The sequence below is a fragment of the Pteropus alecto genome, unplaced genomic scaffold (genome assembly GCF_000325575.1).
Source record: "Pteropus alecto unplaced genomic scaffold, ASM32557v1 scaffold270, whole genome shotgun sequence".
NCBI lineage: Eukaryota > Metazoa > Chordata > Mammalia > Chiroptera > Pteropodidae > Pteropus > Pteropus alecto.
This window is the reverse complement of record NW_006430735.1, coordinates 8,434,025-8,455,866: the sequence shown is the minus strand read 5'-3', so window position 1 is coordinate 8,455,866 and position 21,842 is coordinate 8,434,025. Positions and strand designations below refer to the sequence as shown.

The window sequence follows — 21,842 nt, the reverse complement described above, 5'->3', positions numbered from 1 at the left end:
TTAAATGGAATTAGTAAAAAGAGAGTTTAAGCATACTAAGGGGGAAATAGTGTTCAATAAGAGGCAGTATGCAGGAGATAGTAACATCTATGTTCTTTATCCCAGCATTTCAAGTCCAGACTGGAATGCTGCGTGGTTGCAGTGCTAATTCAGGTGTTACACATTCAAACATGCGGTTGGGCAAGTGGATCATTTAGGTCTTCTTGCTGAGTTTCTGTGGTTTTAAAAAACATAGCATACCACATTACTGGGTCAAAGAAACTTGCAGGCCAGTGCTTTTGCTGAGCATGTGTCAGAGCCAAATAAGGGAGTTATTTTAGCACGTAGTTCCAATAGCCAAAAGCTATGCAACCATCTTCTGGGCACCTGTCACAAAGCATAATATCTTTGCTGGTTAGAAGCAAAAGAGTATATTTGGAAGGATTTAATAAAGGTTCTGAAGGACCCTTTTGGTATGAATGCCTATTGTTGCTGTCAGTGTTATTTAAGAACAGCAGGAGGGAAGCATTTCAAATAAAAGTTCAGCTTCTATTCCCAGAAGCCTTTCCAGACCGAGCACTGCCGTGGTCTTTAAGCAATCTGTGAAACTGGCCTCCAGGAAAGGAGTGAGGGAAAAGGCCGAGCTGCCCCACATGGTATTGTTTGGTAGCACAGAAAATTGGTTCGGGGACTGTTTCTCTGTCTGAAGTTCCTGAGTTGCTTCTCATCTGGTCCAGAAGCGAGACCCCTTTATTGGCAGTGTGGGAGAAAAAGCTAGATTGACTCCCCTAATGGTGACATACACTATGAATATATTTCAAGCCAGACTTGCCTGAGAAGGCAAAAAAGAAAACGTACTTTTCTAAATGTTTCTCATTGCGAATTCTAAAGAAAGCCCCCAACCTGAAGGCCCCAATTCTGGGAGGAAATGGGTCTCTAATCTCTAAGAGATGCCTGGAAAGAAACTGGAATAGTGTCCTCCAGTTTCTCCATTAGGATAAATTGTGTTATTTGGCCAGCGTGCCTGTGGTTTGGTGCTTCTTCATTCCTCTTCCATAGCTGTTCTGACATTCCAAAGTTCAAAAACAACATATCTGCATAAAAATAACAATATGAGATCTTAGGAGAAAAACCCTGTTGCTTAATGGCCTATATCTAGCTTTTCTCCACCACCGCCCTTCTTGGTCCCTCTAAAATAGCATTTGCCTCTTGGTGATGCCAGCTACCTCACCTCGTTAAGCTGCTGCTGCAAAGGAAACCTGAGGATTGATGGCAGACAGCTTTAATGTGGCTCGCACAGAGCAGTCAAGTTTGGCATGTGGGAGGCTGCTGGGAAAATATTCCCGCAGGCTCAAGCACACCAGCTGATGGAAGTTGCTGTGAACTGACAGCTAATGGAGGTAATTTCTTTGATAGCTATTTCATTTTGGGTGCAGCTGGATTAAAAAAAAAAATCTAGATGGGAAAAACATTTAATGATTTTTTTTTTGGTGTATTTTCCTTTTATTAGCAGTTGATTCCAGGGTATTCCAGAGGCATTATCTTGGCAGGCCTTGTATTGTCTGACTAAAATCTCAGTCGATAACTCTTTAGGTCCTTTCTATAGGTAGCGAATATGCCAGGTCCCAGTGTGCAGCTGAAAAGCAATGCCAACCACATGCTGGAGATGCCATTACAATGACTGAAAGGATAGGTGTGGCGGAGAATACCAGATGAAAAGCTGGTTGAAATGTGTTGGCTGAAAAAATTAAATGCTGATTTGGAGTTGCCTAAAAGATCCCAACATATACCAGTGGCATTTTACTTAGGAGAAAGGAAGAATAGAACGGGAATTTTAGGGGAGTGTATCAGGCCCCAGTTTGTTTCCCCTGTATTGGTAAAGAAAAGCCACCTTTCACAATTAAACTAAAATATGAAATCTTCAAGGTTTGCTAGGGCTGCCAAAACAAAGTGCCACAGACTGGGTGACTTAAATAACAGAAATTTATTTTTCATAGTCCTGAAAGTTTGAAGTCTGAAATCAAGGTGTTGGCAGGGCTTGTTTTTTGAGGGCTGTGAGGGAAGATCTGTTCCAGGCCTCTGTCATTAGCTTGTAGGTGGCTATCTTCTCCCTGTGTCTTCACATCATCTTCTTTCTATATGCTCTGTGTCCAAATTTCCTTCTTTTAGAAGGACACCAATCATATTGGATTATGCCCACTTTAATGACATCATTTAAACTTAATTACTTCTTTAAAGAATACATTTCCAAATACAGTCATACTCTGAGGTATGAATTTACTGGAGAGTGGGAGTGGGGGGCAAAACATGACACAATTTCATCCATAACAATAGGAGACACAAATCTTCTTTTTGGCATTGGGTACGTTCAGCTAGTCAGCATGGGCCAGACCCTGAAATACCCATCCTCATGTAGTATCTCTTTCTATTCCTGTTGCCACCAGAATGTTTCATGCTCTTATCTCCTTGAGTGGGGGACCTATCATTCACGGTCAGATTATTGGAGTCCCATGGCATTCTACGTAGATTCCAAAGTAGATTAGAATAATGAATCCAACTTATTGGAATAGCTGCAATAATAAGAGCAAAGTAATAGTAAAAGCAATGATAAAATTATAACAGCAATTACCTTTTAATGAGTGTTTACGGCGTGCCAGTCTCAATGTCAAGCACTTCCACGTATTATCTCATTTAGATCTTGTTACGAACTTATGAGATAGACATAATTATTACCCTATTATTATAGATGAGGAAACTGAGGCAGAGGGGTGCTAAGCAACTGGTCCAAGTTCAAAGGGTTAGTTAAATGCAGAGCTAAATTCTGCCTAGAATCAATGCTCATGCTCTTAACTACTACACTTTATTGTATAGAACCAACCATTTTGTAAATAAGGCTTTTAAAACTGTCTTTTAGTTACAAAACCCTCTATTTTTCCAACCAAACTCTGACATTGAACTCTACATACATATAGACAGACATATAAGTCAAGGAGGAGGATACAGAGCCCTGCCCTTGCTGTCTCCCCATTTCCTTTTCTTGGAGGATCCACCAGTTTGAAAACCATCACCCTGCACCATGGCTAAAGTCCTTGCACTTTTGGATTCTCTGCCTTGTAAGTCTTGAACCCTGTCTCATCTGTTCTGATTTCCTTCTTCTCCCTGCAATCCTTATATTTCTATCTCCTGCTCAAGTAATAATATGAATCTAAAATCCATAATAATTTGCCCAATGAATTGTATGAAACCCTTGGACTAGATTATTAGTGGAATTAGTTATAGTGATAAAGAAATAGCTAGGCCTATTAAGAGCATAGAATGTTGTAGATAATCGCTGAGGAGAATAGAAGCATCTAGATCAGGAGACATTTCTAAAATCTGTGTCTTGAATACAAGATGTAGTTTGCTGAGGAAAGAGAGAGAACAACAATTATTAGGCACCCCTCCAGGTATAGCACTGAGTGCTCAGCATGGGCCTTATCATTTATTCCCCGTCACAGTCTGTGGGAAGGCCTAAGCACCTCTAGACCTCACTTCCACCAGCTTCCCCTGACAATAGGAATGCCCAGAAATTGATCTCATTCAAGGGGAAAAGTTGTATCATTTGGAGACAATAATAAGAAAAGCACTTAACGCTTCACTTGCCGAGTCTTCTGCAGAAAAACAGCCTTTACAGGCAACTGTCTGCAGGAACAAATCTTGATATGGAATATTATCTTTCCATCCTCTCTGCCATATGTTCAGGCAATCTGTGTTTCACAGTCTATATTAATGCACCGAGTCAGAGGCAGTGGGGTTCACTGGGCTAAGCAACAGCCTGGAAAATGAAGGGGTGTGAGTTCTAATTCCGTCCTTCCCCCCAGCTTGCTGGCTGACCTTCAGGGAAGTTATATCAACCTCACATTGCCCTCCATTTCCTCCCCGCTCATCACACATGGCTTACAATATCTGAGCAAATTGAAGAAAAATACTAACAATGCCAGCATAGAATTTCACAAACACCTTTGAAGCTTTTAAATGCCCACCAGTTAGAAACACTATTCTGAGCCTGTCAAAGATCCTTAAAGAAATGATTTCTGCCTTTTAGTCATTTGTAATTTAGGTGGAAAATAAAACATATATTTATAAAATTTGTTAAAATCAACATGTCAATACTTACAGGTAGTCATTTTCCCTCTAAAATTTAAAGCTATATTAAGAAGACATAAGAAAGGCATTGCACAACTTTATAGCAATGTATTTAAGGCACACCTCAAATCTTTCATAAAATGAGCCAGTGTGTGTGTGTGTGTGTGTGTGTGTGTGTGTGTGTAGGAATAAATAAGCAAAAAAAAAGTACCTTCATCTCAAAAAATATAACAGGCTAAAAATGGTTATTGCTACATTTTTGTCTATAGTAGAATTTTTCTTCACCCCTCCCATTCGGAGACAGAGGAGTCCTTCTTCCCTCACTCTACTTTTGGGAAACCTGGCCAGCATACACCTGAAAATGCTAGACAAAAGTTGGAAGTGACATAGAGGCTGTAGACAAGGAAGGACCATCCATAATTAGGTGATAATTCAGTTATAGTTGGGAATCTTATGGTTTAGGAGAGCATGTTCTATGCTACAAGTATGGTATCTATGCTACAAGTATGGTACCAGGGCTCTGAGGTAAAAGCTAATTAAGTTTACTGAAACTATACCACAAAGGCATCTGAGGTAGACATGGAAAACACAAATTTCTCAGCTCCTTTGTCCTGGCACAGAACTCACAGTGGTGACATGGTTGTCATGTAATTGCAAGAAAACTAGTGAATTAGTGATTATTCCTAATGTCCCTGTGAAGGTGAGATACCTCTATCCTGTTGCCGCAGCTGTATTGGAGTTTAAGTTTTCCCAAAGAAGAATAAAAAAGTAAATACATTGGTGATGAGTACTCAGGATGCTCACAATGCAGCTTGGGGCTAAGATGGAATTGACAAGGCATTACTATGACCACATAGTGCTCAAAGTAAAAGTTCTCTAAACAAATAAGTTCTATTTTCTAACATAAGCCATTTGTATAGTGGTTGTAACTATTGGGAATGGATGTGGTGTGTGGTGGACTTCTGCTTCTATCATCAGTGGATCTTCCTACTTGTCTGATAGAGTTTTGACCTCTTATGGGTACTAGACTTCTTCAAATAAAAATACCATACTTCCATGCCTATCAACAACAAAAAGAAATCATAGAAATTCAATTCAGGATTCAAAGATTGAGCATGAGCTAATGTATCAAGTTATAAGAGAAAATATCAGAAACATTAAGAAATGAACTGGTGGAAGGGTGATGCCAAAGTCAAGTACAGAAGGCCTGACATAAGTTACCATGGACTAGATGGACCCGCAGGGTCAGAAGCCAGCAGAAACCAATATGGTAACAGGATATAGTACATTTAGGAGGAAATAATTATGGAACTACTTTAAGAGACTAACCCAGTGTCTTCCTCTTTGATCAGAAACTATCATAAAGTAGCATCTAATAAATGCTGAGCTCCAGAAAGAGAATGCCTTTTTTTATCCAGCCATCTTAAAATCATATGTTTGGTTAAAAACACATTGCCCTTTATTCTAGTTTATATTTGGCCCTGACATTGAAAGAGCTTGGCTTTAGTGCAGCTGAGTGTTCTATCTCAGTGCTACAGCTGATGCATCCAAGAGGAATATATCAGACTCTTGCTCTTTTTCCAGTCCTCTTTCTCTGTGCATTTGTCATCTCCGTTTCAACTTCCTTGGCCCCTTAACTAAAAAATAGTTTGGTCTTTTCCAAAGTTCAAGTGTCCAGATGGCTGGACTGCAAGACTCTCCTTGCTGCTGCCGCGTGAAAGCAAAGTACGAATTGCGTACTTTGGAGTCATGGCAGGACAGGCATTTAGAAAGTTTCTTACTCTCTTTGACCAAGTATTAGTTGAAAGGAGTGCTTCAGAAACTGTAACCAAAGGAGGCATTATGCTTCCAGAAAAATATCAAGGAAAAGTATTGCAAGCAACAGTAGTAGCTGTTGGATCAGGCTCTAAATAAAAGGGTGGAGAGATTCCACCAGTTAGCCTGAAAGTTGGAGATAGTCTTCTTCCAGAATATGAAGGCACCAAAGTAGTTCTAGATAACAAAGATTGTTACTTATTTGGAGATGGTAACATTCTTGGAATGTATGTATACTGAAGTAAATCACTGTTGAAGTGGTATCATGTAAAGCTGCCCATTCCACTGAAGATCTGAAATCTCCTCATGTAAATAATTTCTATGTCTCTCTTTTGTAAAAAACTAATGATTTCCAAAAAAGAAAAAGAAACTTGGTTACTTTTACACATTCTCAGTTACTTTTAAACAGGGATACAACCATGGGGAACAAGAAGAACTTGGTATTTCTCGTTGCCCATGGTGTTATCTCTATATCTGTATATCTGGAGGAGCAGGCAGGTCAGTTTCATCCCATCAGTATGATGAGCTCACAGAGCTATGTACATGAACATCCAAGGATAAGGAAATGGAAGTAGGGTGCTGTCCTTCAGCAAAGACCCTATGTGGAATGTCTGCAGTAAAACTGTGCTCTACCTGGCCACCCAGGTGCCAGCGATAGATGAAGAAAAGTTGCAGATCATCCAAACAAGCAGGCTCAGAAAACAAACAAATAAAACTTCAACAACTATGTGTCAAGTACCTTATGAATATAATATGCCAGCTGAGAATAAGGAAGAAAGATTAGGGGATAAGGCAGAAAATAAACAATTAAAACTCACATGCACAAAATATTCTTAGATTTTTATGTGTAATACAAAAGAAGTAAAATAACTAGGGTGATTTAAGAGGAGGTCAAGGGCCCAGGGGGTAGTTGTTTAGCAAAGGAGCTCAAGAATGGCCTTTTGCAGAAGGAGACATTTGACCTGAGACCTAAAAGATAAAAATGACTGGAATGTGTAGAAAATGGCTCAGGATGAAAATTTGCCATAGAAAATTGCCCAATAATCAAAATTGATTGCACTAATTCTCCAAAAATAAAATAAAACAAAACAAGTGTATATGAGGAAAAAATGGGCAGGAATTGGATGAGGGGATCTGAGAGGCAATCACAAAGACATGCTCCTGTGGCCGTCATTCCTGGAGGATGGGTGAAAGGCAGTGGTTCAGAAACAGCTTTGAGAAAGAATAAAAGAGATTTAAATTGCAGCTCTTTCAATTGCCAGCTCTCTTGATGACTTTGGGTAATTTATTTCACTTTCCTTATCTATAACATGGGGTTAATGATGCCAAGATTAAATTAAATAATAAAGCATTTTACATAGAAACAGTATGCAATGAGAATTAAGTAATGGCATTTCTATTATAATAATTATCTTTATTTTATCTGTTGTTCTTTGCTTGTACGTATCTTACTGTCACATTATCTTCTTCCTAAATCTGGTCTACTAGAGCTCAGATTCTAAACAAGCTTACTGAACTTGAATAAACACTAAGACTTTTGGAATAATCAGAGAAGAAGAGAGGCAGAAATGAACTGGAAACCAAATGAATGAAATATCCATTCAATAAAATCTTGTCTTTATAATATGATTTATTACTTATGAGGATAAGTGCATTTGGAAATCCTCATCGTTTTAACTAGGGCATCTTTACAGTTAAGACCTGATTCAGAAGAGACTGAAATGCTTTTGGACTTGACTATGTGACCCCAAGATTTTCTCTATTTCACACTCAAATGCTACTGTAAAATGCTAGAATAAAATGAGCTTTCTGCATAGCTTAATCAAAGGCTCCACCTGTACATAGAGAGAGCTTCTCTCTGAGCTTGCTCATGAACACTTTCCTAAATGTGTAGTTCTGAGGCAGACCCCTGACAGTGGCCCTTCCATTATCCAGCTCCCTGCTTGGAGATGCCTGAATAAGCTGTAACGTGACAAGAATGCACAGAAACACAGTCGGAAGTATGTTACCTGTCGAGGCTGGCTCATTCCCAGTTCATCCCTCTCTCAGTTTATTCTATTCTCCCACCAGTTAATTCACACATTGTTATCACACTTAATTGCCAGTTTGTCAATTTTAACTAAGTCTGTTGCAGGCATGGGTTATTAGGCAATTATTTTAATAACTATTTTTAAAAACTTTATACTGTGCATACAGTAAAGATTAAATACATATGTTTTAATGAATTAATAAAGTGAACATACTGTTACCGCATTTCATGTCGAGAAATAAAACACTACGAGATCCATATGACTCCCTTGTGCCTTTACTCATTATTACTTCTCCCAAAAGTAGCCACTCTCATGATTACTTCTTTCACCAGATATAAGTTTTCTCCCCTACTTTTCTCCTTCCCTTAAATAAAATAAGATTCCAGAGTATGTACTATTTTATGTTTGTCATCTTTCATTCGGTTATTGTATATATGCCATTTACACCATTATGTCATCTGCAAATGATGACAGTTTTGTTCCTTCCTCATAATTCTTATAACTTTCATTTTTCTTGCCTTATTGCATTACTTGGAAGTTTCAGTATAGTATGATTAGAAGGGATAGCTGAAATTCTTATCTCATTTATTTCTCAGGGAAAACTTTCAATATTTCATCATCAAATATAATTTTTACTGTAGATGTTTAGTTGACCCCCTGTATCAGATTGAGAAAATATCTTTTTATTTCTAATTGCTAAGCGTTTTTATCATGAATGATAACTAAATTTTAATCTTTTTTATGCATATATAGAGATCATATAGTTTTTCTTCTTTATTCTGTTAATCTGATAAATTACATTGATTATTTTCAAGTGTTAAACCAACTTTGAGTTTCTGAGAAAAAATATAGCTGAGTTTGAAATGTTATCTATGATAATATATATTATTTTGATGTGTTAATGTTTTATTTTTGCATCTATATTTATAAGAAAAATTGGCTTATTATTTCCCTTGCAATTTTTTTCATCAGGCTTTGTTATCAAAGTTATAATGACTTCAAAAAAATAATATTGGAAATGTTCTCCCATTTTTTAAATTCTCTGAAAGAGTTTTTTCTTCAGATTTTTTTTCTGTGCTTAAATGTTTGCAAGAATTCATTAATGAAGGGTCTACGGTTCATTCCGTGGGAAGATTTTAATTAAGCACTAAGTTTCTTCAATAGCTATTGGGCTATTTAGATTTTCTGATTCTTCTTGTGCCAATTTTAGGAAATTGTTTTTCAGGAGATACATTATTTTGATCCAAGTTTTCAAATATATCGACACTAAGTTGTTTACATCTAATTTTTATATTTTTAATGTCTACAAATTCTGTAGTATTATACACCTTTTTATTCCTTATATTCACAAGTGTTGAGGGGTTTCTCTTTGCTAATAATCTCACATATGGTTTATCAATTTTATTAGTCTTTTTAAAGAACTAATATTTGGCTTTGTTTATTTTCTTTGTAGTATACCTGCCTTCTGTTTTATTAATTTTTACCTTTTGTTATTTCTTTATTTTATTTGGGTTTTATTTGCCATTCATTTTAGAGCTTCTTGAAATAGATTCATCTATCAGTTCTAACCTTTTGATATTTTTAACTATATGTAAAGATATAAATTTACTTTACATATTAATTTAACTATATCCCTCAAGTTTTGATATGTCTCGTTTTCATTGCTATACTGTTTAAAATATTTCTAATTTCCGTTGTAAATTTTTTGACCTATGACTCATTTAGAAAGGAATTGTTTAATTTGACATATTTGTATTTTTTTCTGGTTACTTTTCCATTGTTGATTTTTAGCTTAATTTCGCTATGGTCAGAAAGCATACTCTTTGAAAGATTTCAATCCTTTGAAAGTTATTGAGTCTTGCTTTATAGCCGAAGGTATGGTAAGTTTTAGTAAATGTACCAGGTACACTTGAAAAAAAAAATCTTATGCTGTGTTTGTGTGTAGTGTTTTATATAGATCAATTAAGTCTCTATTAAATTAAAATTTCCAAATCTTTCATTTACTTATTTATTTTGTCTTTTTATTTTATCAGCTACTGAAAAAGATATGTTAAAATAGTCTACTTTGTGGATTTTCCTATTTCTCTCTTTGGTTCTGGCAATTTTTGCTTTATATATTTTGAGACTATGCAATTAGGTGTATCCTAATATAGGATTGTATATATTCTGCGTATTATTTTATTATTATAAAATATCTTTGTTATCTCTAATAGTAACCCCTGACTTACTTTTTAATTCTAGTATAGCTACATTAACTTTCTTTTATTTAATGTTTGCATGGTATACCTTTTAAAAAAAAATCTGTTTTTATATTTAAAATATACCTCTTTGAAACAGTGTATCATTCAGTATCTAGTTTGATGACATATCTTTTAATTATAATATTCCATGTATTTATATTTAATATAATTATTGACATTTCCAGCCATCATATTATTAGTTTTCTCTTTGTCCCATCTATTTTTTTTCTTCATTCATACTTTCATTTGGATTAATCATCTATTTTAAAAATGATTCCATATTTGTTAGTTTGTTCATTCTATACTTTCAGTAATTATTCTTTTAATGGTTACCATGAGTAATACTTAAAGCTTACTTTAAATTAGTACCTTTACCACTTCCCATGTGAAGTAACCCTTTAACTTCATTTACCCACCTCCTACTTTTATTCTATAGCATATTTTAATGCAATATATATCTTAAAGCACTATAAGATGCTGTTTTTGTTTCAGACTGTAAATATTCAGTTAGCTTGACCACACGTTTACCCTTTAGGGTGCTTTTAATTTCTTCTGCATTACTGTGCTTCTATGTAGAGTCGTTTGCATTCTGATTGAAGAACTCCTGTTTATGTTCCTTTTAGTGTTTGGTGTAGTTCTCCTGCTGATAAATTTTCTATGTTTAGTTTGAAAAAGGAATTTACTTTTGCTTTCAGTTGTTAATGAATTATTTCACTGGTATAGAATTCCAGATTAATGTATATTTTCCTTTAGTATTTTAAAATATGTCATTCCATTGTCTTCTGTTTCCACACTTTCTGTTTAGAATTCATCTGCCAGTCTTATTATCACTGTTATGAAGGTAATGTGTCTTTCCCTGCTAGGTATTTTTAACTTTCTATTTCTCTTTGATTTTCAGTAGTTACAGCATGACGTGTTTAGGTGTGGTCATCTTAAATATACCCTTCTTTATGTTTATAGATCTCCTTGAATTTATAGTTGAATCTTTTGTTAGTTTGGGGACTTTCTTGGTAAGTATCTCTTTAAATGTTGAGGCTGTATTATTTTCCCCCTCTCTTCTGCTTCTAAAACTCAATTACATTTATCGTAAACTTTCTGTCATGTTCCATGTATCTTATATAACTTGCTGTATTTACTTTCATTTAAAAAATTATCTATACTTAAATCTGATCAATCTGTCTTCTGATGCTCTACTAATCATTACATCTATCTTTTGAGTATTGGTTCAAATTCTGAGCTTTCTAGTATATTTTATTTAGAGATTTTATTTATTTGTTAAGGTTATCCAAGTTGTCTTCTATTTTCTTGGACATATTAATTATAAGGTGTTAAAATCTGCGTCTGATAGCATCAATACCTGGATCACCTATGTGTGCTTTTTGTGGAATTTTTTGTTATGTATTTTCTCTTAGTCACTGATCATTGAATCCTATTTCCGGGCATGTCTGATAATGCTTTATTGAATACTAGAAATTGCATTGAACAATGTTAATTAGAGACCCAGGGTGATGCTATCTTCTTCCAAGAGGATTTGTTAGAGCATGGGCAGATCAACTCAACCCAATCAAAACTGGTCTTTTTCATGTTTGTTTTTACATTTGGGGCATAATCTTTCAAAGGTCTCTGCTGAAAGCATGTGCTGTGTAATAGGGCCCCTTTGCAAATTTAAGTGCAATCTTCATCACTCCGTATTATGAGAATGACAAAATCTGCTTAGATTTTTTGCTTCATTGCAGCTATTTTCTTCCTGGTTTCTTGGCATCTTGCATCATACATATACATCTTAGAAGTTGGCATGTGCCTTTAGGGGAAATTTCTTACAGATCTCAGGATTGTGTCCCCTCATATCCTAGCTGCTTTGGTAGTACTATTTATGTACGTGTGTATGTATCTGTGTCTCCCAGTACAGGGATTACTACTTTTCCTTGGGCTCTTTGCCCCAAATTTTGAATCCACAAATATTCCAAAGGTAGGGAGGCAGGGGACAGCTGCAAATATGTGACTTATCTCAATGGTTGCCCTCTCTTCTGGGATCTTAACCCTTATCCCCAAAATCCATCTGTCTGGGTTGCCTTCTGATCATTTGAAAAGCTTTGTGCATTTTTTAAATCCAACTTTTATACTTTTTCTCAACAGAAGAGTTAATATAACACCAATTACTTTGTCATACCTAGAAATGAGAAGTCTCATGGCATTAATTTTTATATTGACTGTGATCCTTTGTTCAGTCAATATGTATTAAATATATAAGTAGTTTTCAGAGAATGTTCTATTTAAGAGTTTGAGTTTTAAACAGTTTTTCCTTCAAACTCTTATTGTAGTTAAAACTTCAGAAGACTATACTAGCAGTGCCTTAACAAAAGATTTAACTGAATTGGATAGGTATAATGTTAATAAGAACTCGAGAGCAAAATTTGTTCTTGATGATCCATCTGTGAATAATTGAGAGACGTCTACTTGAGCAAGGAGTTTCTGTGACAGTTAAGACTCTATTAAATTGAAACTGTTTTTAAAAAGTAGTTAAGTAATTTTATTTCTTAAAGCTGAGGTCTGAATTCTTCTAAAGTTTCCAGTCACTTGTGAGGAAAAAGTTGTTGGACTCTAGGACCAGAACAATTGATGGCAAGATATTTGAAATGTCACTCGTTGTTCCATTTGTGTAAGCATGATATAGTAAAAATAATATTGCACTGGTATGAAAGTAATGTGAATCACAGTTCAGTGGCTCTGAAGCTTCAGAGTTGTGTGACCTTTGGTAAGTACTTTCTCCTGCCTCTCATCCTTCACATCTTTGCAATATCAGCAGCCTGATAGAGCCTAGAAAGTTATATTACAACCTTCAGTCCTCCACATAGGAGACAGAGACCCATGATTCCCAGCCCCCATACGTGAATACCTGATAGATAGGCCTTTCGTCTGAGCCTTGATCCAGATTAATCCTAGAAATGCTTCCAGCAAATTGTATTTTATAGATATTTATTGAGCACCTACAAATGAAAAAAGATTTGTCTTTTAGAGATATATGTGAGCCATTATTTGGGAGTTTACAGTTCAATAGCCAAGCAGACAAGGCAAAATAAGGTAAGAATCATAACAGTTATAAGGAAGCTACTGAGAGTACTCAAGAAATGGAGCCCATATCTGGTTAGATATGCCACATAAGTATGCCACATAAGTGGTAGATATGATTACTTCAGTGTTGGCAGAATAGGTACAGTGGGGTCTCATAGCCTTTGGAACCCACCATATTTTATTTCCATCAGGAATAATTAAACTATAAGAGGGTAGAGTTGCAAGAGCTGGAACTTAGTTGATAAATTCCTCTTTAAAGTTTCAAATTGACAGTCACCCAAGGGTTCAGTGTGAAACATGAGGCAGAATTTCAAATAGGGAAAACTGTTGTGTTATTGATAACGATGCATGTATCCAACGAGATTGTCTTTAATAGCCTAGGGTCGATATGTTCTTACTTTCAATGAGAGCTAATACCTCACCTTCAGTCCTTCATCTCTTCAGCAACACCAGCAGAGACGTTCTTACTGAGAAAAACTTAGCACAAACTGTAAATGCCTTAGCCAGAAGCAGCTTTCTTCCCCAGAGGGCCCCTGACAAGACTGTACAGTCAGCAATTCATCATTACCACCAGCCGTCATCCTCATTAAGTACTATAGGAAAACTCTATTAATGATTGTTTTTAATTCTGCACTGGAAATCTGTAGATTTGATTATGTATTATTTCTTCTTAAGAAATCCCTAGATTTGAGCCACCAGGACAGCTTCTGGGAACTTGTTCCTAAATAAGCCTGTTACAAGGAGATGCATTCTCCCTAAGGGGGATAGAGAAGCAGTTAGAAGCAGTTTGTGAATTTCCCCAAAGGCTTGTTTGAGGACTGATTCAGACATTCTTGGCAAAGTGGGATCCTCTAAGAGCTACCCACAACTCCAGATCCTGTGAAAGGCTCCCTGGAGACAGCAGTGAAGGCAGATGAACAGGAAGCTCTAAATCTCCATATGTGCAATTTAGTTCCAGTTTCAGATTAGACCTGAGAGGCTGAAGTAGCATCTCTTGGGCAAGTGCCCATTTATGTGAGAACAGCTTAATTAGAGTATGGCACCTGTCTATTAAGGAAAATCTCAGAGGGGCTCAAGAAAGTAAGATCCGAGGGAGTCAAGAGCAGACAGCTGCCTGTCATGTGCTCAGAGTCTAACTGATTTTAGGGGATAATAGTCAGTCTAACAATAGGAGCAAAGCAGTAAGAAACCAGCATCCAACTTATTTTTTCATTGTGGATGGACACTTCAATTAGGGGGGAGTGTGGTTCATTTTGACTTCTCAGTGAAAGAGGAAAGAAGTGCCATCTCCCAAACTCCCTGTAAGAATGTGTGCAGCTGGTCTGGAGGAAGAGCCAATCCAGATGAAGAGAAGTCAGAGGCAAATCAAGGAAGAATGAAAATTTAGCTATAATCTAAGTCTTAGCCCAGCAGACCGCCTTAACTCTATCCCCACTACTCCCTGACATGTACCCAATGCTCCTACCTCACTGGCTCACCTGCTGCACCACAGGTGGAACCTTATTCCGTTTTTTTTTCCTTTTTAATACTTTGCTTCATTACTAAAATGCTTTTCCCCTTCACATAAATGCTCACCTTTCAAATCTCAATTCAAATGAATTCATCTCTTGAACCTTGCAACTTAAAATGATCTTTTCTTCCTCCTCGTCCTTTTTACCTTATGTTGTTCATCCATGCAATTCACTGAGTACTTTTTTATTGCACTGTATTATGCTTATTTGAGTCTATACTCATCTCCTTCCGCTAGACTATAAAATCAATTTGTGGAAGCACTAATGTCGACAGCTATGTACAAGAAGACTGTTAAAGCCATGGATACTAGTATGGTTTTATTTTTGCCTTTAATATAAACCTAAAAGTTCAAGATAGGTCTTTCTTTCTCCAAAGTTTGCAAAATGTGGTCAACAGATCACTTGCATAAAAATTTACTGGAGAATTTTTAGAATACTCATTCCTAGGCTTTACCTCTTCCCCTCTGGGGAAGGAAGGGGGCTAGAAACATCCATTTTAACAAACACATCAAGAGTGTCTAGTATGTAATAAAATTTGAGATGATGGAATCATCATGTTTTTGGCTATAAGATGAAGCATAAACAAAAGTTGTGAGTGAAGCTAGAGATATTGCAGTTCAATTTTTGATTACAAGAGAGTAGAATACTTTTCTAAATGTTACACTGTCTTAAAGTACATATTCTCCACTGCATGTTGGTTTCTCTAATAGTGTGAGATAATTATCACTTTATAGAGGAGAAACAAACTTAATCATCATGGTCTAGCTTTGTCTGAGTTTTTATAAACAGACCCATTTGCTTCTTGGATAACAATAGAATTTCAACCCTTTGTGATGGGAACTGCTTGCACTTTCATAAGGAAGCCAGGTTTTCATATAAAGGAGAAAATAATAAAGACACATACTTGAAGCCTGACAATATTTATGATGAACTCAAAAGACACTAAATTTTTTTGCAAAGCTATTTACTTCTTTGTTTTCTTTCTTTAACCTATGTTTCCATTTGTCATTGTATAGCATGAATCTGCTATTTCTTCCTTCATCAACTAGCCAGATTACTGGTTCTCTTTTGCAATATATTTATTTTAGTAGAATTTATGAAATAAGTATCAAGTTATTATACAACTAATAGGGAAAATGTAATAGGAAAAAAAAAAAAGAATTTTTACAAAAAAAATAAAACATCCTGCAGGAAGAAATCTGATGCAGTGAAAGGAGCATGATGCTAAATCCTGAGATCAGGTCAATGCCTAGTTGTCCTCCTTTCTTTTTATTTTATGTTTTCTTAAGATGGGGAAACTAAGACTGGGGCTTCACTGAAATTTATATCTCGATGCCAAGTTTATGTTACTATTTGCTAGAATGCAGCTTTTCATTAGTGGAACATTTCTATTCACATACAATAAACTAATCTTGTGACAGATATCAAGTCATTCTGTGACCTTCAAGACCTGCTTTTAAAGTCAAAGACATTTCTTTTGTTATTTTGTTCTTGTATATACCGAAAGTCATATACCTGGAATCTGAAGGTCAGTGAAGCAGATAGAATAAAAACTATCAGGTTCTATGTTCTTATAATAAATTATTATTTACTTAATACCTGCTGCCCTGGTGCTAAGAATTCAAAGAAAAATTAGACAAGTTTCTAAATGGGTAAATTCAATGTCTCATATGGAAGATGTTCACAGAAACAGAAAATACATTTCCATTTGGAATTTTGTACAAATATTTGTTTTGGTAGCCTTATATGACTATAATTGTTCATGTACTGAAAATCACTATTAATCTTCCTATATTGGCATAAATGCATGCAATTAGATGAGCCTAGACAATTAAATTTATATGTGTTTTCCTTTGTTTCTCTATTTTATGTGTTTCTTAAAATTTTCTATAACTCAAAACTCACATTACTTAGGACAAATTCTACTAAAAGATGGTGTGAATTGATTTTTTGCTTAACTAAAGGGGTGCTTTCATGTTATAAGAATATAAATTGGTTTACAGTTTATTCAGCATGCCATCTCTTATAAAACATTATCATGACTTTTTGTTTAATATTTTTTAAAATATTTTAATAAATATCATTACAGAAGGAACCTGATATAATAGTAAATTTAAATGACTAGTTATTAGAAAAGTCAGTTTGAACATGGAAACCATAAAAAATATGTCCTATAAATAGTTCAATTGTTCAATGTACACAAATGAGCATATATTCATATTCTTATCTCGATTTAGCACCATAGTAATTTTTGTGAGTATAAGTTTGCTTATTATAGTTCAATGTCATTTTTCTCTCATAAATTGCACCCATAACAAATTGCCTTCAGATTCCTATTTTAGATTCTTTTAAGTGCAATAAAAACTTAAAGACCTTTTAAAAATAATCTGTGCAATATTTTTATAGTTGCTTTCATTCTTTTACAGTTATCTTGACCACATCCAATACAATAGTACTTTTTAAGCAATTTTTAATGACTATTTCCAATAAATTGAATATAGTTTAAATAAAAACCTTTTCTTTAGCACATATATTTTAGCTGTCTACACAATATTGAATTAGATTACTTAATTACAGTTACTACTACAATTTTGACAAACAGATTTGGTAATAAACACAACCAATGTTTAAACATACAACTTAAATATGAAGGAAGTAGGTAGCCATACAGTATAAGCCGATACCATTCAGCATGCCTTGGGCATCCCTTTTAACAGAGGAATAGAGTATTAAGGCAGATGTGGTAAAGTGAAGGCTGTTAAGTGATCAACTACTGTATTTTTACATTCGTACGTAATGCAAGACATTGTCTTTTCATACCACCGTATTTCATTTAAAAAGATTATAGTTCACATAAAATATTATTACATTGAGCTACATTCCTTATTCATTACTCCTAAAATTCTAGAAGCATACACCAGATACTGCTGTTAATGATCTGGTAAGTAAAGTGATAAGTTCTCATAAAAAAAAAAAATAGAAAAAAACTTAAAAAGTAGGTAAGGCACACATTTTTCTGGTTAAATTATGCTTTGTGATCTAAAACTATCTTAAAGATGAAAAATATTTTAATGGCATCTTTGGTATAATTCATGAGTATATGAAAGAGATATACTCATGAATATACTCACGGAGAAAAGTTAAAAATGAAATATATGAATATAGTTTATGTACTTAACTAAATGACAATGACTATTAATTGCAGCTTTATCTAAGGCTGAAGTTACTCAGATCTAGTTTTTATACTTCCCCAAAATTTCTTCCTGGGGTCAGAATTCCCCTAATTGGGCTAATTTTATTATGGTAACTCTATTATATGCTTTGTTATAAGTATTTCCTGCATCTAAAACTGTGCCCAAAATATCGTAGGACCTTAATCTAGTAATTTTAAATAAACGAGTTGAATAAATTAACTTTGGACATGACTTTTTTCCTGACTTAGCTATTCCCTCCAGGCTCCTAAAGGCTAGTTTTTTAAATTGTTGCTTTCATTTATTGCCTAGAAGTCTCTTTTCCTCCTTAACTCTGGAGATAGTGATAAGTCTTTGTTAACTCCCTGATAGGTCAGAGTAAAATGAACTTCTATCATCACTTTCAATCCTATGTCAAAGTAAATGAAAAGGAGGCTGTCAACATATTATTTGTTTTCTTTCCACTAGCCTCAATCAGGAAAATATTATTTGGGCAATAATATTTTTACGGTAATAATATTGCCAAGGTCTCAAGGAAACTAAACATTCAAACACATTAGAATACGAAGAACAAAACCAGTTTTACATTTAATGATTTTCTTTTAATATATAAAGGAAATTGTTTGATACCAATATATTAATGTAAGAGGAAGAATTGGTCATCTAATATGCCAGTATTACGTGGCACTGAAATAAAGAACCCAGGTAGGATCAAGTAATTTGTCCAGAGTCCCATATTCATTATAAGGCCAGTCTGGGATTCTCTTTCCATGACACTTCACTCACTGTGTTTTCAAAATGGATTAATGAATAGTAAGGGGGAAAAAAATTACCCAATTAATAAAAGCAGGAAGTATCCAGAGTGGAGGATTCATTTGTTCTGAATTTTGAAGTGTCAGCAGCAGAAACTCAAACCTGTGTCCATGCAAATCTTTACTTATCATTTAAATCTGACCTACAGAATCTTTTGGCAGGACCTACTCTCACGACTCAGGTAAAAATCCACATGAAATCTAGTGTCTTAGCTATCCCAGCTATCAAGTAATACTGATCTCTAAAAAAACTCTGAGATATTTTAAGTAGCAAAACACTGAAAGATACTGGAAGTGTTGTAAGAAAATGTGGTTCTTTCAAACTTCCAGTTCAATTTGCTTGTTTAGAGAGGTTTGGATGTGACTTAGAGAGAAGGTTAAAGACCTTGCCTATTGAGTGTTCAATAAATGTTAGTTGAACTGAATTGAATTGAGACCCAAGTTCAAATCCAATTTAATACCAAAATCATGAAAGTTTGGCCAGATCACGAAGTCACAGCTGATGGGATTGCCTGGGACAGGTATTATAGCACGTGTGGTAAGAAGAAAAAGAGGAGACTGACAGAACACCTCAAATTAGTTTCAGGTTCTGGAAGAGTACAATTTACAACCCAGACATGTCATGATACCTTGCTATCTTTTACAAATACTAAACATTTTACTGTTTCTTAAAATTGTCATGATGTGAAAAATTCTTGTCTCTTCCTTTTTGACTGTCCCAAAGACATCCCGTAACATGCCATCCAGTCTCCTTTCATATACATACAACAGGCGCAGAGCTATATCTCAAAATCAAAAAGAAACGAAGTTGCAATCACCCAACAAGCTCCTAATAAGGTAGGCCTTCTGAAATCATGTCCACGGAAGTAGAGAAGGAGATGAAGTAATAACTGTAAGAAAGAGCAGATTCCTCTCTGTCTTAATCTGCAGGCTACTATAACAAAATCCATTTTCTGGGTATCTGATAATCAACAGAATTTTACTTCTCACTGTCTTAGAAGCTAGAAAGTCTAATATCAAGGTTCTGGCAGATTCAGTGTCTGATGAGAACCTGCTTTCTAGATTGCTGGCTTTTCACTGCAACCTCACATGGCAGAAGGGGCAAGGAAAGTCTCTGGGCCTCTTTTTAAATTTTTTTTTTCAATTACAGTCAATATACAATATTATATTAGTTTTACATGTACAACATAGTGATTAGACATTTATATAACTTGTGAAGTGATCACCCCGATAAATCTAGTACCCATCTGACACCATACATAGTTATTACAATGTTATTGACTATATTCCTTATGCTATACTTTAAATCCCTATGACTACTTTACAACTACCAATCTGTACCTCTTAATCCCTCCCCCTGCTTCACCCATATACACAACCTCCTTCCATCTAGCAACTATCAAAATGTTCTCTGTATCTATGTTTGTTTCTTGTTTTGTTTTGTTTATTTTGTTCTTTAGATTCCACATACCAGTGGAATCTATACTATTTGTCTTTCTCTGACTTATGCCACTCAGCACAATACTCTCTACGTCTATCCATGTTATTGCAGATGGCAAGATTTCATTTTTTATGGCAGAGTAATATCCCATTGTACATATGTACCACCTCTTCTTTATATATTCATCCATTGATGGACACCCAGGTTGCCTCCCTATCTTGGCTATTGAGAGTAATGCAGCAATGAACATATGGATGCACAGGTCCCTTTGAAGTAGTGTTTTGGGTTTCTTTGGATAAATAACAAGAAGTGGGATTACTGAGTCCTTTTCTGTCTCTTCTTATAGCCTTTGTTTTAAAATTTTGTCTGATACAAGTATTGCTACCCCAGCTTTTTTTATTATTGTTTTCATTTTCATGGAATATCTTTTTTATCCTTTTACTTTCAGTCTGTGTGTATCTTTTGATCTGAAGTGTGTCTCTGGTAGGCAGCATATGTAAAGGTCTCATTTTCGTATACATTCAGCCACCCTAGGTCTTTTTATTGGAGCATTTAATTCATGTACATTTAAAGTAATTGTTGATAGGTATGTGGTTATTGTCATTTTATTACATTTCTGATCTTTCTTTTCTTCTTCCTCTTAAAGAAATCCCTTTAACATTTCTTTTAATACAGGTTTGGTGTTGATGAACTTCTTGAGCTTTTTCTTATCTGGGAAGCTCTTTATCTGCCATTCGATTCCAAATGATAACTTTGCTGGGTAGAGTAATCTTGATTATAGGTCTTTGCTTTTCATCACTTTGAATATTTCATGCATATTTTCTTGAAGTTCTAATGAGATTATTGAGCACTATTATGAACCAGTATTTTGAATTCTGTATCAGATAGATTGCTTGTCTCCATTTTGTTTAGATATTTTTTGGAGCTTTGTTCTGTTCATTCATTAGGGACTTTATACTTTGTCTTCACATTTTGTCTGCCTCCCTGTTTGTTCCTATGTATTACGTAGGGCTACTCTTTCTCTCCGTCTTAGTAGAGTGGCCTTATGTAGTAGGCATCCTATGAAGTCCAGTGGTGTAGTCTCCTTGGTCACTTGAGTCAGGTGCTGCAGATGTGTCCTTTGTGGGGGTTCTTTGTGCCCTTCTGTTGTAGTTGAGCCTTGGGTGCTGTTTGCATGACAGTGAGAGGAATTGACTCTCAGGCTGATTGGTTGTGAGGACTGGCTGGGACTACAGTGGAGAAGCTGTTGTTCAGGGGCTGACGTTATTGAGCAGGATTTGCCTTAACAGGGCTCTGGTGCTTGCTAAGTCTGCCCTTTGAGTGTGTTGTTTGTAGAGGTGGTTGGGTGCTGCTCTGGTGTAGTCTGAAGCTGGCCATTGGGTGTGTTGGTTTTGGGGCCTCTTGAGAGGGCCTCTGTTGTGAGCCAAGTTCAGCCACTCTCTGTGCCCTGCCTGGGGCCACTTGGTATAAGCTACAAAGTGATCTGCAGATGGTTACCAATTGTGCTGGGCTTGGAGGTGCCTGGGAGAGGCTAAGCTGCAAACCAAAGGTGCTGAGTTCGTGACTGCTTAGCAAGAAGTACGGGTCATGCTAAGACCAGGTGCTGCTTGTTTGGGGTTTGTGAAC

General features: G+C 35.6%; 1 protein-coding gene and 1 pseudogene across 2 annotated transcripts in view; both read left to right on the top strand.

The window, feature by feature from the left end:
• The window catches only part of LSAMP (limbic system associated membrane protein), a 570,872-nt gene that overhangs the window by 424,722 nt on the left and 124,308 nt on the right, over positions 1 to 21,842 (top strand). The window lies entirely within an intron of this gene.
• LOC102882019 lies at positions 5,854 to 6,159 on the top strand (annotated as a pseudogene).